The following is a 16,175-nucleotide window of genomic DNA, read 5'->3' as shown; positions in this document are numbered from 1 at the left end:
AAAACAGGAAACAAAGTTGAGTGGCAGAAAGATAAATGCACCAATATAAATTTAGGCCTCTTCAGCACCCAAACATTTCCCACAGAATCCAGTGTGTTGCTACAGCTTTACTGTGGTATGCATGACAGCATATTTAAGCGGTGATACTTATGAGTTGAACTATTCTGGGAAATTATGTTCAAATTTTGATCCTGGTGTAATGTCTGAGACTAGTGAGCAAATAAGCACATAGCTGAAATTGTCAAAGTCTTTGTTCTTCAGTGACTAGTGGATACTGGACAGAAGACGTGGCAGTTTTCCAGGAAGAAAGGATGACCATTGAGTGGCTGTATACTGAGAAAGTGACTTGCTCAACAATTTACATTATAGTGGTCAGAGAAGCCTTTTACGCATCAGATGGCTTACTGAAGAATGAATGGCCAGTTTTTGGCCTCCTGAGATGCCATGGGTCACCTTCCTCTGCTTTTATATTTGCATAACATTGTCTTTGATTCAGAATTATCTAAAGACTTAATTTGACTTCAGACTCCTACATTCCCAGGTGTAGCCTTCAGGGTATTTGCCATAGGTTAGCCTCGTATTATATTCTTGTGCTTCTGAAGTTCACCTTTTAGTCAATTTTCACTCCATCTTCCTTAGCAGCTTTGCACATCTATAACACCTTTCCTCCAAAGGTCTCAAAGTGCATTACAGCCATCAATAAAATAAAGGTGAGATTTTCAAGGGCACAAAGGGCAGTTACAATGACTCCCCCACCTGATTTTCAATGAGACCTAAGCATTTATCTTCCACTCTTACATCTTTGAATATTTCTCTTCAACATACCTTACAAGCATGTGGAGAGGCTAAGTATTATTAGTCCCATTTTACATAAGGGGAAACTGAGGCAAAAAAAAAAGAAGTTAATGAGCTAGCTGAGGTTCACAGCTGCTCTTTCCTGCAACAGCACCTAAGGGAGTCCCAGGCTGCTATATCTTAGCTATTAGAATACCCTTCTACAAGAACCTTCGCTTTTCCTTCTGTTACCTCAGTTCACATTATGTCCATGTCCTGAAAAGAAAGCACCCTTCTTTATAACTGTTCCAGCTTCTTCAAGTCCATTCTAGGCTCTTAGATCTATTTTAAAACCAAACTCCATGGAATGTACCCCCAGAGCCTGGAGCAAGCTTTTTTTCAGCTGTTCTGGTCTATTGGGTTCATGTGTATTCAGGGCTTCAGGCATTTTATGTAGCCAGTTGATTAAATATATATTTAGAATTTTTTAATATGCATATTAATTACCCAATAGACTGGAATGATTCTTTAGGAGCAATTTCAGCCTATTGTGTAAAAGCATTATAAAAATTCTTATGAAAAATAGTGACTGCACATGTTTAAATGCTCTTTTCCCTTACAGCACCCCCCTCCCCTGCTCCCTAACATACCACAAACAAGTTGTATCATATCCTGGATTAATCACTGGATTAATTTCCATTATTGTATTACATGGATGCAAAATCTCATCTTAAATTGGAATTTTTTCCCCCTAGACCACAGACAGACAAATCTCCCCTAGCAAAGACTGCTGCAGGATCATGACCCTTACAGAGTGGCAAATAGTAAATCCACCATTATTATTGTTATTGTTCTAAAATTTTTTTTAAAAAAAGCAATTTTTGTGAGGTTCTGAGCTCATTCCATACAGCCCATTTCAGTTCTAATATATTCTGTGCTCCCATATTTATGCAGGGGGTAGCAGGAAGATGGAATAGAAATACTGATACAGCCGTAGGTATATCCAGACAAGAATACCCAGGCAGAGTGACAGTGAGGGGTGGGTGAAGAGACTAAGAAAGACTTAGTGTTTACTTCTTCTTGTCTCAGCCATCTCACTCCTGAGCCATCCTCACTGGACCCTGTGGTGCATGTACCTACAACACCTGATGTAGTCATGACTGTGTGGACATACAGCCCTTCCTATCTAACTCCAGGAAGAGCCTTCTGCTGCATCCTTCCTGGCTATACCTCCCAAATACTGAAATCCTCTTTCTTCACACTCCTGATAGCCCTTTAAATAAGTGTTTGAAAATTTGTGCTGATGTTTTGGAGACAGTGTTCTACAAGCTGAGAACCACAACATGAATAGAGGGGGCTGGTCATGGAAAAGCAGCGTAGATTTGCTTAGATACCTACAAATACACTTCTTGTGTAAAATTATTGAAGAACTAACAATGAATAGGATCATCTCAACCAGAAAACAGGGAACAAGCTCTCCCTCTGCCCACTTAAAAGATCATCATATGGGGAGAGCATGGGAAGCAGCATGGATGATTCAGGACTTTTACCCCTATTTCTTATTAGGTTACATCAGGATGATCCCACCACTTTGCACTAGCTCTTTTGGATCCTCAGCCTGCTGCTCAAACTACACTTTTGCAGATGAAAGGAAATGTCCTGAATGAGATGTGAATGGCACTTAGTCACTTACAGCTGCAAAATGAGGTGCTGCGTAGGTCCTCTTGGGGATCTAGTGCAGCATGCTAGGTTTTGGTCTCAAACCAGGCTCCTGACATTCAAGAGTTAAAGACCTGCCTGCTGGTTTACACAAGCTTACAGCAATTCCACAACTGACTGATCTGTTGGAAAAGCTTCAAAATGAATCCTGTGTTGTTTTAAAGCCCCCTGTCTCTTTCCTGAGGGCAATGGGAAGAGCACCACACCATCCCCTAATACTGGCTGTAAAAGCTGCACCCTAGCAAGTCAAGTATCAAGGAAGATAAATGCTCTGTCAGCCTGCTCTGCTGTTATTAAAGAAACACAGCTGAAGTGTGTAGTGATGGACCATGAAATCTGAGGAGAGCCACAAGCCACTCAAGGTGAGAAATATGTGCTGTGAGGTCTCACAATAACTTTGATGTTTCTGTAAAATTATCACACCATAAACTGACAGACTAAAATATTAGATTTTGACCTTTTAAGTCAATCACATCACTTTTTATCTTAAAGATCTTTCATTTGCAAGTTGGTCACATATCAGAAAGTTTAACGTCCTTTTCGTGGTAAAAAACAGGTGCAAGCAAACCCTCTGGGAAAGGGTGAGCTATGAAAGTCATTTGTAATCTTGTACACTTACCACACTATCTCACTTTAAATGTGGTATATATGTGTTAAACTAAAGCATAAATAATACCACTTGTACATCTGCCTAAAAAACTCAGAGAAGATAGTATGCACTGTGTTTTTCACAGGCATGTTCATGTTTGAAGTGCAAACTGAAGCCTGCATTGAAAGAGGCTGAATCCTCAATAAACAATTGCCAACACACACTCTCAAGTTAACATGAAATCCAGTAAACTGCTAATCTGAGTACAGAATAAGAGTAGGCAAGCACTTTACCTTTTATAGGTATCAAATCCTGTTACACTCACTGGTTGGAAAGTATTGGAAACTCTAATTAACACTTCACTTTTTCTCTGACTAAATGGAAGACTTTTAAGCATCTTCTCCTATGTCCTTAAAGGCCAATAAGTGAAAAGTATCTTCAGCATGATTAATTCAGATCTGGAGTATTAATATTATTGTTACCCTGGTGGTCTAAGTTTACAAGCAAAATAAGAACTGTACTCTAAACACAAACATATTTCACAAAAGAAAGGAATTGGCTCATTATATAGATGAGGTAAAGATCCTAGACCTGCTGAAAATAGGGGCTGCTAAATAAAAGTTCCTTTAGGGAAATGAGCGTCCACCATTATTACGGTATCTTATAAGGAAGGGCCAGTTTCTTTACCTGTGAAGACCCAGGAGAAGGAAGACGATCAGCAGGTGGTGAAAGACATATCAGAATGATACCTCTGTATGACCATCACCTCGGCCAGTGATCTGCTCTGTAACTCTAATCAGCTTTCTTCCCTGTTCCTTGACAGAGTGAAGTTGTAAGGCTCCAGTTCCTGTAAAATGGAAATTCTTTGATCATGAAATCAGCCAGAGGTCACAGGCTTAGAATTCACTTATTCTGTGATGAGTCAGTGACTCTGTGGACAGGGAACATCTATCTCAAAACAAACCCTGTATTCACAACCTGTATCATAATGCTATGATGTAACATTAGGGTAAGAAGAATAATGCTGTATACATTATTATTTTTGTTAGGTATCATAAGATGTTTAGGACCTTTTAGCCTATGGCTGAATTCCATGGGAAATTACACAGTTGGAACAAAATCTTGAATTTTGAAATGAAAGAAAAGAAAATGATTTTGTGTTGATTGCTTTGGTTAGCTAAAAATGAAAAATTTTATTATTGATTTCACTTTCTAAAATGTGAATTTGACAGTTATGATATAATTTTAAATACTGAAAAGTGAATTCAAAAAGTTTTCCATTCCAGCAAGGTCAAATTGAGATGCTTTGATCATATTGGAGATTGGCAGAAAAGGATAGAGAAAAGGAAAAAACAGAGTGGAGGGCAAGTGGAAGCAAGGGGCAGGTGAGGGGAAGATGAGCAGAATAGAGCTGAGCAGAGTGGTGAGGAGACAAGAGATCTTGTGAAAGTAATGTAGACCTGAAAAAGGTTCCTCATGAGCTGATCTTTTTTTTGAAGAGTGATCTATCTCTGAAAATAATTTCTGGCCAACTCTTATATAAATTATGAAAGTGTTCTTTTCTACCTTCATTTGTAGAAAAGAATAGCCAACCCAGATGTTATGTTTCATTCAGAATGAGAAGAAATAATCAGTATGTTGATACTTCTATATATCAGAATATATACCAGTCTCTCTGTCTGGTGGGATGGCATGTCAGGATCATAGCAGATAATATTTAGTGGACAGCTTCATTCACCTTATCGTGCTATCTCATGGAAATTAGAGACATGTTGATAGGTAGGGATCCTATAGCGTTGCTGAGTACTACTAATCAGTCCGGGATGCAAAATGAAGTAGCTCCATTTGGTTTGGGGTTAGCAGGACTGTATATCCTGTGTAAACTTGTGAGCTAATTAGCTGTGCTCTTGTTATTTTAAAACCATTTGAATCGGCACTCTTTGATCAGCCCCGCTCTAGCCAATTTTTGTCATTCTTTCTTCCTTTCTTCAGTTTAAGCCTCCCTCATTTTCTGTAGCTTGTGGACTGGAAAAAGCATGTTATTTAGATGAATATCTGCTTTTCTTAAGCTTCACAAGAAAGATCAATTCCCCCCACTTCCTATCGCCATCTTCATTGTTTTAACATTAAACGTCTTCTCTCTCATACATGATTCATAGCTGCCCACAGGACAGTCCTGAGTTTTCTCAGCTCCTGCTGAGTGACTGCCAGTGTCCTGGGACTGTGCAACAACACGAAGCAGTAGATTTGTCCTTTTCCAACAGGTCTGCAGCTCCCTTTCAGCAGCAGCATTTCGGTCTGTCACAGCAGGGGTAAGTGAAAGTTGGCTGCTGTTGAGAAAAAGGCAGCCGGACTGCAATGGAGCAGAGATGAGTGCACTACCAGACAAAGTATTTGCCTAAGTTACCTATAAGTGGAGATAGTAGAGAAAAGCAAAAGAGAAGTCATGGGCAGAGGAGCTGAGGGACCAAGTCAGGCACAGGAAAACAAGCAGGAAAGGAAATAGCCAGGAAATAGCCAGGGTGGGAAAGAAAAGGAGTAGGAGAGGAGGGTCACAATCCCCAGATTCTTTAGGCCATTTAGAGAAACTAACAGAGAAATGACCAACATGTTCATTGGCTTTAATTTTTACACCCTACAATTGCTTAGGGTAGCCTTGTTTACTTGTAAGTTCAGAACATGCAGAATAATTTCTCTTTAAGGCAATTTAAGTTTGCTACGCGAATATTAATTAAGGCACACAAAAGAACTAGGTACTTTTGAAAATTGAGGCCAATCAAGTCATTGGTTTGTCTTATCAGGCTTGACATTGAGACAAGGTCCTTGGGAGGGCAAGCAGCAACATCTTCCCCTAGCGCTGAGTGCATGCAGTACTAGTCAGTCTGACTCAGAATGAGATGAGCTTTGTCACAAGCGAGGAGCTTTGGATGTTCTTCTCATATGTACATGTGTCAGTGTGAAAAGAAGTGAATAATGCTAGTTTTTCACTTTGAGGCAGCAGCTTTACACCTTAAGCAAGGCACCATTGCTCATGGAGGAGACCCAACTCCACTGACCACAAGAACATTCATATAGACCTGTCTTTAAAGAAAAAAAGAACCACATATCAACATAGAAGAAAAATCAGTGCTCACTAACAATTTCCATCCAATAGTTGAAAATAAAATTCATTTTCTCTCCCACTCCACAAGTTCTGTCTGGTTGGGAATAGAGACTTAAATGCTGGGCACTGTTGTATTCACCACCTGATGTGAGCTCAGGAACATGAACAGCAAGTGTGAGGCCTCTTTGTTTTGAGTTTGTTTTTACATCTCAAGAATAGGATCTTAGGTGCTGCAGTCATAGATCCTGGGAAATAAAGCTAGTGATGAAGAAACCTGAAAGCCCATCTGTTACATACAGATGTCACATATTGTACAGAGATGAGAGGCTTTACAGGGTGTACGTCTTTCCTTTAAACTAGCGGGAGGAGTTTTGCGTAATTGAGAACAGATGGGAAAAAGAAGGGAAAAGCACCCAAATCATCCTCCTTACTGTCATACTTCAAGAAACATGGTTTGTTGTTTGCATGTTATTCATGTACCTGGGACTCTATTTGACTGTGTTGTCCAGTGTTTAATAACATAATATTTTCACAGAAGCCCCCTATTTTAAGTGATGTGAGAAATTAAAAATACACTGTGTAAAGTGCTTAAGTGTGGTTATAGAGGAAGTGAGCTGTAATACAAACTAGGAGATGGCTGATCCACACAAAGCAGGCAAACCTTAAAATTATTAATGTATTTATTTATTCCTTATGGAACTATCTTAGCCTTTCTAAAGTGGTCTTAGCTTGGTGCAGTGGGCAATAAGAATGGAATCAAGTTTAGGAAAGAATATCTTGGCTTTTCAAGCTGGTTCGTCATGGACTACTGTCCCCATTGTAAAACCACAAAAGCCACAATCTCATGTAACAATCCTGTGCAAATAATTGTCATTGCACCTGTGTCTGATTTCTCATAGATTGCGGAGACAGCAGAGAAGATTCTGACTGTATTCTCAGACATCCCTTCTGTTCAAATATTTGGCTTCCAGTAAAGATACCTCAACTGCTCATGTGCTACATCAGGCCCAAAAGCTGTCGCCCTCAAGTGCTGGAATAGATATGCATTGAGGGTCAAATGCACCAAGGTCAAAGGCTGGGTTAATAGATAAATGAGGCAGTAAGTGTGCAGTAATTCAGGAATGTGCAAACTTGAAAAGATTCTCTCTCCTTTTATTTCTCCTTTATTTTTTAAACACAGTTTCCTGCCCTCTTCAGTGTGAAATAGCCAAAGCAAATCCATGTTGTCCAAGTAAAATTCACATGTGAAAACTGAGCTGTAAAGTAGCTTTCCAGTAAATCAGATGTGTGTTCACACCGAGGTACACAAGAAAAGAGCTTTGGGTTCATCACAGAATTGTGCAGTTAACTAATGGTAGGACATTGGAATGAACTGTCTTTAGCACCCCTCTCATCGGCACCTGCCTTCTCTAGCTGCAGCCAGGGTCAAGACATGTGTCTTCATGTTTCAAGACATCCTGACTTGCCTTGGCAACCATAGAAAGCACCCCATCACAGCCATACCACAAGGAGCCGTGCTAGACTTGCTGCTGGAAGTTTCTCTTCACACAGCTTACATCAGCTGAAAATAATCGTGCTTAATCCAAACAGGAAATGGTTTGCTCACACCACCACAGCCAGCATGCAGGGCAGGGCGTTCCTGTTATCTCAGAGCTCAACAACAAGGTTCAAAATACAGATAGAGGAAAAGATATGGTACATCACCTCAGGTGCAAATATGTGTCAAATAAAAGCAAATGATGAGAAGAGTTAATCACGAAGTCTGTCATTTGTGCAATTGTAGCCCTACCCTCTTCAAGCTCTTTTTGTTCACCTGTTTTAAACCAGGTTTGCAGCTTTGCAGCCTCTATCTTCTGCTTCTGCAGCAGTGGCTACTCCACTCTACTCCACTGCAGAATGGATTTTGAGCTACATACTGTGGGATGAGGTTGCATAAGTGGCCATCAGCAAGGGAATCAGGACTTGATTACCTGCAAGGAGTCTTATGTAGTGCCTCTGGGAGTGGAGATGCATCCAGAAATTTCTAATGCTTATCTGAATTTCCCAGATAGCCTTCAGAAGTCACTGACTGCAGCCATTCCTCAGGATCCCTACAACAGTTAATACTACATCTTCTTTGCACAGCCATATCCCTGTCATGACACTGGCTGACTGGGAGGATGAAGGTCCTAACTCTCAGTTCATTCTCATTTCAGTGGGATTAGGTGCTTTGCTAGTCCAGGGCTGTATACATATAAGTACTCAGACATTGCAGTGATGAGCAGAGCAAAGAACCATGTTTTTAAAGAAACTGAGGCCCTTAGGTATCTATGCAGGTAGATGCTTAATGAAATTGCCAGTGTGAGCTTTAGGATCCTAATCTACTTGTGTATTTTGTAAAATCTACTGAATACATTCTGCGTCTTTTAAGACCAAAAAAAACCCACCACCCTTAAAAATCTGTCTCTAAGCTATTTCAGAATTTAGGAGACCATAACCTCCTGAATGCACAAACTCCCAAACTCTTAGATACTCATGAAATTGTATGCCCTCTCAAAACTATGGACTTTCTCATAAAGACAAATTTCTCTGCTTTTCACTAGACATAACCAAAATAGTTAAGGTCCCTGATCAAGAAATGGTTCTTCCTGTTAATAAAGAACTGCCTTCTCTGTCATGCAGTCTGATGGAGTTCATTGTCAGTTATAGTCACAGAAGAAAGTGAGCTTCAGCTGCACATTTAGGGAGAGAACACCACTGCAATGATTCACAGCTTCATCAAAACACTTAAGCAAGCTTTTAAGACAAAGAAGCTTACAGATCTTTGTTTTCATGTAGTAATTCGGGGATCTCTGCTTTTGTGTTCTTCAATTCTGTATTTGCAAACATTTAACTATCTACTAAAAATGTTAAAATATTTTCTAATTCTGTAGGAAATGCTAGAGACAATATTTTTTCTAGTTCTAAGCTGTTTTGTCAAATTTTATTATAACCTCTTCTTTATGCCAGAAAAGATTAATAACAATGATCGGGAGTTAAACTTCAATAGCAAATGGATCTATATTTTCCCAGCTAGACCTAAAGCATATACACAGGGTTAGAAGGAAGACAGTCGTTACATGTCAATTCTGTAATTTGCTGGTTTATATCTTCCTTTTTTCCCTACAAAATTTTGCTGTGTCGAAGATGTTTAAAAGTGTTCTTTATACAGTTGGAATGAATCTGTAGATTTTTTTTAGTGAGAATAAAGTAAAAAGAAGAGAGTTTACTGAAGAAAATAATTTAAATTATGCAGAGGAAAACCAGTTGCTTGAGTCAGTTTTTCCAGCATTCATAGCAAATATATATTTTTTGTCAGTTTTATAATTTGACTTGAAATTCTATGGTCTCAGGAAGCAATATATTTGCATACTTTTCTTACCTATGCTTCAAGGGAACCTTATTTCTAGGAATTTTCCTTTATTCTGGAAATTTTAAACTTTCTCTAATAATTCACCCTGTTCTATATCCCAGGTAAAAGAACTCTGAAAGCAGTAACTTCCTGGATGAGTACTGATGAACTAGACTTAACTGAAACATACAGTTTTATTTACAGTGGCAATTTTTCTATCATTGGAATTTTATAGGCTTTCTCATTGAGTAGTTGATCTAATTTAATTCTTTATTTATTTGATTATTAATGTGCTTTATGGTTCTAAATAGCAATTTTATACTAGTTTACTCATTTTTAATGATGAAATTTGGATATCTGGATAGGCATGTTGTGTAGGTATATTTTTTAAATGCCATTTGGGCCTAACTGTGACTATCTTTTTTGCTGAATGATTTGGCTAATATGAAAATAGTTTTGTCTTAGCTCTTGATTAAAAAAAAAAAAATCAAAGGTAGAAGTAGTAATTTTTCATGTCAGCTGTTTTTTTACCCTAGGGATCATTTGTGAATTTCACAGAGGTTTTACACTATGTCTTTTATTAATTTTGTACTTTGAATAGAATGTAAAATATACAAATGCAGTAACATAGTTGTAGAGGTGGGTGAAAATAGTATTTTATTTGTAATTTTGCCAAAATTTATCTCATGCTTTTCATCTACATTGACATTCCGATTACACTTTTAGAACACTTCCAAAATTCATAAAACTCCAATCAGCTGTACATAGCAATTAATACATTAAAAAGCAGTAGGTAAATTTTGCTAGTTGTTGATTATATGCTATGTTATTGTCCATACAAATATTTTAAAGATATACATACTTTAAATAAAACTTAGAGTAACCATCTTTTAAAGCCAGTATTTTGAAATTGCTAGCTATTATGTTTGGTAACATTACATGTCTCAGAAGGCATGCTTTCTGAGGTGTATCCAGGACCATAAGGTCCCTAGCTGAGAAATCCAAAACCATGAGACATTTGGGCAACTCTTAGCTGAGCCACTCTTTCAAGTCAAAAATAACATTCTGTCGTTACATCACTTGTCATGTTTTTTCTGAACTCAGTGAATAATGTTTTACTCATTCTGCTGTAGACTATTAACCCAGTAAATATCTTTGTCAGAATATCCTCTTCTCCATATATACACAGAATTTCTCAGAACTGGCTATTGTTTAAACGTGGAACACCGGCTGCAATTTAATTTAGAGCCCAGAAAGACATTGAGCAGAATATGACTGAGCATTTCATGATGCAAAAAGCAGGGGCACCAGAATGACATGATACTAGTGTAAACTGTAAACATGTACAAAGTGAGAGCTGGGGGGAGCTGACTGCTGCAGCAGGGTGGCCCCAGCCCTGTCCTCTCTGCACCGCCCTCCTTGGCTCAGAGGCTGTGGGAGGAAGGAGGCTGCTGGAGCAGGTAGGGTGGAGTTTCATGTTGGAAGAGGTGTAAATAATTGCAAGGGGAGAAGGGTCTTGGAGAGGATGTTTGCAGACGAGCAGAGGTAGGTAGCTGTGTGGGGTCAGGAGGCAAGGGGAAAAGAGAGGACGCTGGCTCCTAGGAGGGGAAGAAGGGATCCTGTGCTCTAAAAGTTGGTAGGGAAGGAAAGGTTGCTAGGAAAGGCAAAACTGAAGGAGGTGAAGAGAAAGAAAGAGACCATTACTGGCACAGACATACCTCCAAAACTTCCATAGCTCTCTAAACTCAAGTAGCCCATTTTAACCAAAAACTTCCTTGAAACCTCTCTGACATCTTCCATTGATAAAACTTTACTCAGGTACCACAACAGAATTAATTTTGCAGCCTAGATAGGAAGAAAACATCTGTTCTTTTGTCTAGACCTTTGATAAGACAAACTTCAGTGTGGTGCATTGTGAGCAACCTGGAACCTGCTTGCTACAGCTCCGTTCCTCTCATCTCAGCCAACTCGTGGAGCAGTCGCGGAAGCAAAGCTCTATCCATTGAGCAAGGAAAAGTTTAGAAAGAGAAATTACTGATAGACTTTGAGAGTAGACAATCTACAGTATTCTTGAAGATTTTCTGTCTATTTTTCTGGGTGGGAACACAGTTCCACTTAAATTGCCTGTGTTCCCACCTAACTTCCCTCTGTGCCCTAAGATCTTACTCACAGATTTGAAGACATACAGATGTTTGTACACTAAGCTGACCAAAACGTAATTTTCTCTGATACAATGACAGATTCAGTAAAGTCTCAGAACCCTATTTTATAGCAGCACGCTCACTGATGGATGAAACAGTGAAGTATTGAACAGGACAATCAAACAATTAAAGGAGTCCACATGGGTTGAGACTAAGTAAGAAACACAGGATAGTAATTTGAGATTCCTGTTTTCCATCTGCTCATACCAGAAGGATAAACAGAATAAGGTAGGGATTATGTGAACTAAACGGCCAGGCAAAGGCTCAGCTTACTCATATTAAAGCATCTGTGATAAAAAAAAAAAAAGCCTATTTAGTAGTAAATTGCATTGTAATTATTTTCAATTCAGTATGGACGTCTTGCTTTCTTTTTTTAACCAAAAAGGTATGCCTGTTTGGATAAATAAATGCCTAGTAAAGTTCTGCTATGTTTTTCTTTATCACTTCAAATGTAATTTTACAAAAGCATATCCAATAATAATTTTAAAAGTGAAGAAGATTTTTAGCTTAACAATATTTTTTACCTAGAACCTTCTATTTAATTTATCAAAGGAGCTCACAAATGTTCATTAACAGAACACAATGGAGTTGAAAATCAAGGGGATGTGGAGACTAGTAATATGAAAACAGCTTTAAAAAAATCAAATGTTCATCATGACTGATTTTTTACATTAAGTCTGAACAATGAAAACAGAGAGAGTGGGTATATGTGTTATGATGATTAGTCTAAACCTCCATTCTGGTAAAAATTATATGAAGCTGAAATTTACTCCCTCTCAGTTGCACAACTGCTCTGCCTGAATCTAGCTGGGATAAGCAGTGTGTTATCACCAGTTCAGCTAACATGACTTGAAACGGGAAAACACGTGAAAGGACCTAATTTCACCACTCCTTAAGTTGACAGTAATGCACAGTTTAGCTCTGTCAGCTGAAGAAGATATTCCAGTAAAACAGGACTAGTGAAAAGAAATTAGCATTTTTTTTTTCTATTAACACATTGCGTTTTGGGTTAGACCCAAATAAACAGAAGATCTCTCTCCTAGCTGTGCAGGTTTGGCATTCACGGTTTTGAAATCAGCCACAGCAATGTTAAAATTCAACACGCAATCTTTTCACTACCTCAAGTAAATCCAAAACTGAAAAGCTCTGTGAGAAACAAGAGCAAAACTAAATAATATAAAACTTTCCAGCAGTTCAAGGTCGAGATAACAATGGATGGAGTAAGTCAATAAAAGTAGCTTGATTTCTCTCTCACAGACAGCTGTTATCAGATATGGGTCTGATAATAATTATGAGATTTATCAAAGAGCAGATTGACATCCTAACAGTCATTATTTTCATTTCATGTCCAACGAGGAGCCTCTGGAATACATATTGTTAACCTTTTTTTCCCATTATCTCTGTCTCTCAACTGCATCCTCAAATTATTCAGACATTATGCTTTGTGGGAAAATCTTAGCTTCATCTGTATGGCAGATGACAGAGACTATTCTTTTGTGTGTGTGTGTGGTTTTTTTTAACTGGTTTTAATCCAAACAAACCATAAAATTATTATCTCTCATCAGCAGTTGGGATAGTAGCTCAGAATACAGACACATGCTGGAGGTTTGTGTTGCTTTGCAAAAGTTGGGCAACGATCTAAAGTATACCTTCTCATCATGGAAATAAGTGTATTTCTTCCCCTCCACATAACAGTAAGCACTGTGCCTCTTCCTGAAACACCGCAGAACATAACAAAAGTGTGGGCTTGACAGAAACTCCATCGCTTTCCTCCTGGGCCTCAGGTGGTTGAAATGAGTTTGGACTGTTTACCAGAACACAGTGTTTTTACAACTATAGTAACATCTGCATTCTCAGGTACATCCCCGGTGTTGATTGAAAGGCGGTCTGGATTGTTTGTCTGCTACTTTTTTCATTTGAACTAGGTTTTAGAGATAGTTTTGCATGGTCTGTAATAGAGGATATTTATTAGTGGAAGCCTCAAGTACATACTCCAAGCTAGCAGATCTTTATTTTGTCGAAAAATGACCATTATTTTCTCAAGTATGTGCTGATTCTACCTTAGGACTGAGTAAAAAAACAATACCTTTTGCAACAGTGCAGCAGGCTTTGCATCTAGACAAGAGTGTTTAACCGTTGTTTAAGACCTAAAATAATCCTATCTAAAGTTTTGGGGTTTTTTTTTCTGTAAAATATATTTTATATCTGATAAAAAGAATGGGTTAGGTTGATTGCTTTAGAATTTAAATTAGGAGTTGCTGTGAAGCCTGGGACTTAGTTTTATGAGAGCTCACTGAGGTTTACAAACCCGTTCAGCAACAGTCTTGGTTGGTGAGTGAAACTGTGCCCCTCTGAGCTTCAGCCCACTGCTGAGACGTGAGGAGCTCTACGAGGCACACAGAAGTATTTAGTAGAAACGTTGCTGGTATTAATTACTACAAGAAAACCAACTTGCATTTTTTTAGGTTAGATCGTAAACCCTCCAGCTGCTGAACACATCTATAGGTATCTTCCTACTGCATTTATTTGCCTCCTAAAGTAGCACAATGCTGAGAAAATGGCCAGAATTAAAATGAACTGAAGTAATTTCTTGCATCTGGATGGCAACTGAGAGTCCAGATAAATAAAGTCATGAGGAGTTTTTTAAAGATTCAGCTTCTGCGGTTGTATATTCCGCAGCAGTTCAGGCACCAGGCAAACTAATTGTTTCTCTCTAATGCCTTAATTTAAACTACAGACATCACTGACCTCGGGGTAAGGAAGAGACTTTTACCAAACTTACAGATTCCAGAAGTGAAAAGAATTCCTTGCTGCTGCTGTGAAGGAAGCTTTATATCTGAGTGCCATGCTCAACAGGAGTTTCATGAGCAAAGGAGAGGGAAAAAACCTGAGAACCCCATCGCTTCTAATTAGGGATTCATTCTGCTTTATTGGAAGTAGGCTGAAACGCCCCCCACCCCCACCCCCCAAAAGAAAGAAAGAAAGAGAGAGAGAGAGATTTGCTCAAGGACCCCAAGTTGCCAGAGATCCAGATCTGCACTCTGACCCCCCACTGAGTATTTCAGCCTTCTCCATCCAGCCTTTAAACCAATATAAATGAAAAATCTCTTTATTATCACAAAGAATAGTTGTTCTCTAGCATCTCCCAGTTACAGCTGGTGTATGTAGTAAACTACATACGAAACACTGCTATTCAGTCAGGAGTAGAGTTTCTTCGACTCCCCTCCTCTGATGAAAATGCAGGATCGGCTGAGTGGGATCTGCTGCTTTTGTGTGAGTGAAGTCAAACATCTGCTTCAACCATGCAGTTTCCTGTGTGGTTCTGTAAGTGCTCTGCAAAAGAAGCCCCTAGAAATGTAGTTATGCCCAAATACTTTATTTCTATAGATGCAAAATAAGTGGGTTTCTAGTGCTTAGATCAGAACATATTCTCCTCATTTCTGCTACCCACTTGGTGATCTTACATAAGGCTGATCCTCTCACTTAACAGTGATGAAAATTTCATCAACGAAATTTGCTTTTGCTCTGCCAAGTCATGACAACCTCAATTAGAGCTGAGCTGGAGAGGCATTTGGGTGATTACATCAGTCCAACTGGATGTCTTCTTCTCACTGTGATGGCTCTTTCTATGCCATTCTCTGGGTATTTGATCTTCCTATCCGGGTTAGGACAGCCAAGGAGTGAGAGGAAATACAGAGTAGCTGAAACATTTCTGAAGAATCTGTCCACAATCATGATTTTCATTCTTCATTCATTTTTTAAAGCTGTAAGTAAAACATGTTCTAAACCACATGGCAGTCAGATCCAATTTTGCTAGGTCTTTGTTGAAAGCTTGGTAATTCTGATGAATGCAACAAAGAAAATGCATTATGTAAAGCCTACCTGCCACAAAAACAGTCTGTTTTGATGGTCAAGTGATCTTATTTTTCTTTTCTCAAATCTCCTATCCACAACACTGCCTTAAACTTTTTCAGTCCTTACATGTTATGCTTTGGTTGTTCAGTTTAGAAGTTCCATCCATTCCACAAAGAATTTAACAATACATAATATCTAGCTTTTAATCAACTGTTTACACTATTTCCTAGTGAAATACTAACACCTGAAAAGAAGGTAACAGAAAGATTAGACTCATTTAGGTCTTTTTCTCTTTCTTGTAAACAAACCAGCGAAATAATGTGGTTTATAATGAAAAATAGTTTGAAGTGCTAGCCACCACTTAACATGTATGAAAATTTTAATTTAGTATTGATATTAAAAATTGTAATTAACCTAAAACTGAGTGAAGTGCAAAGCCAAGAGAAGGTATAAATGGCAAATGAAAGAGAGTGAAAGAGAGGAACCGAAGGGATTTGCCTCAAGTTTCTTTGCATTATTTCCTCATTGATTTCTCCTTTTAGGCCTGCTTTCCTAAAGAGACGA

The sequence above is a fragment of the Dromaius novaehollandiae genome, chromosome 5 (assembly GCF_036370855.1).
Source record: "Dromaius novaehollandiae isolate bDroNov1 chromosome 5, bDroNov1.hap1, whole genome shotgun sequence".
NCBI classification, from domain to species: Eukaryota; Metazoa; Chordata; class Aves; order Casuariiformes; family Dromaiidae; genus Dromaius; species Dromaius novaehollandiae.
Note: the sequence above shows the minus strand (reverse complement) of the source record.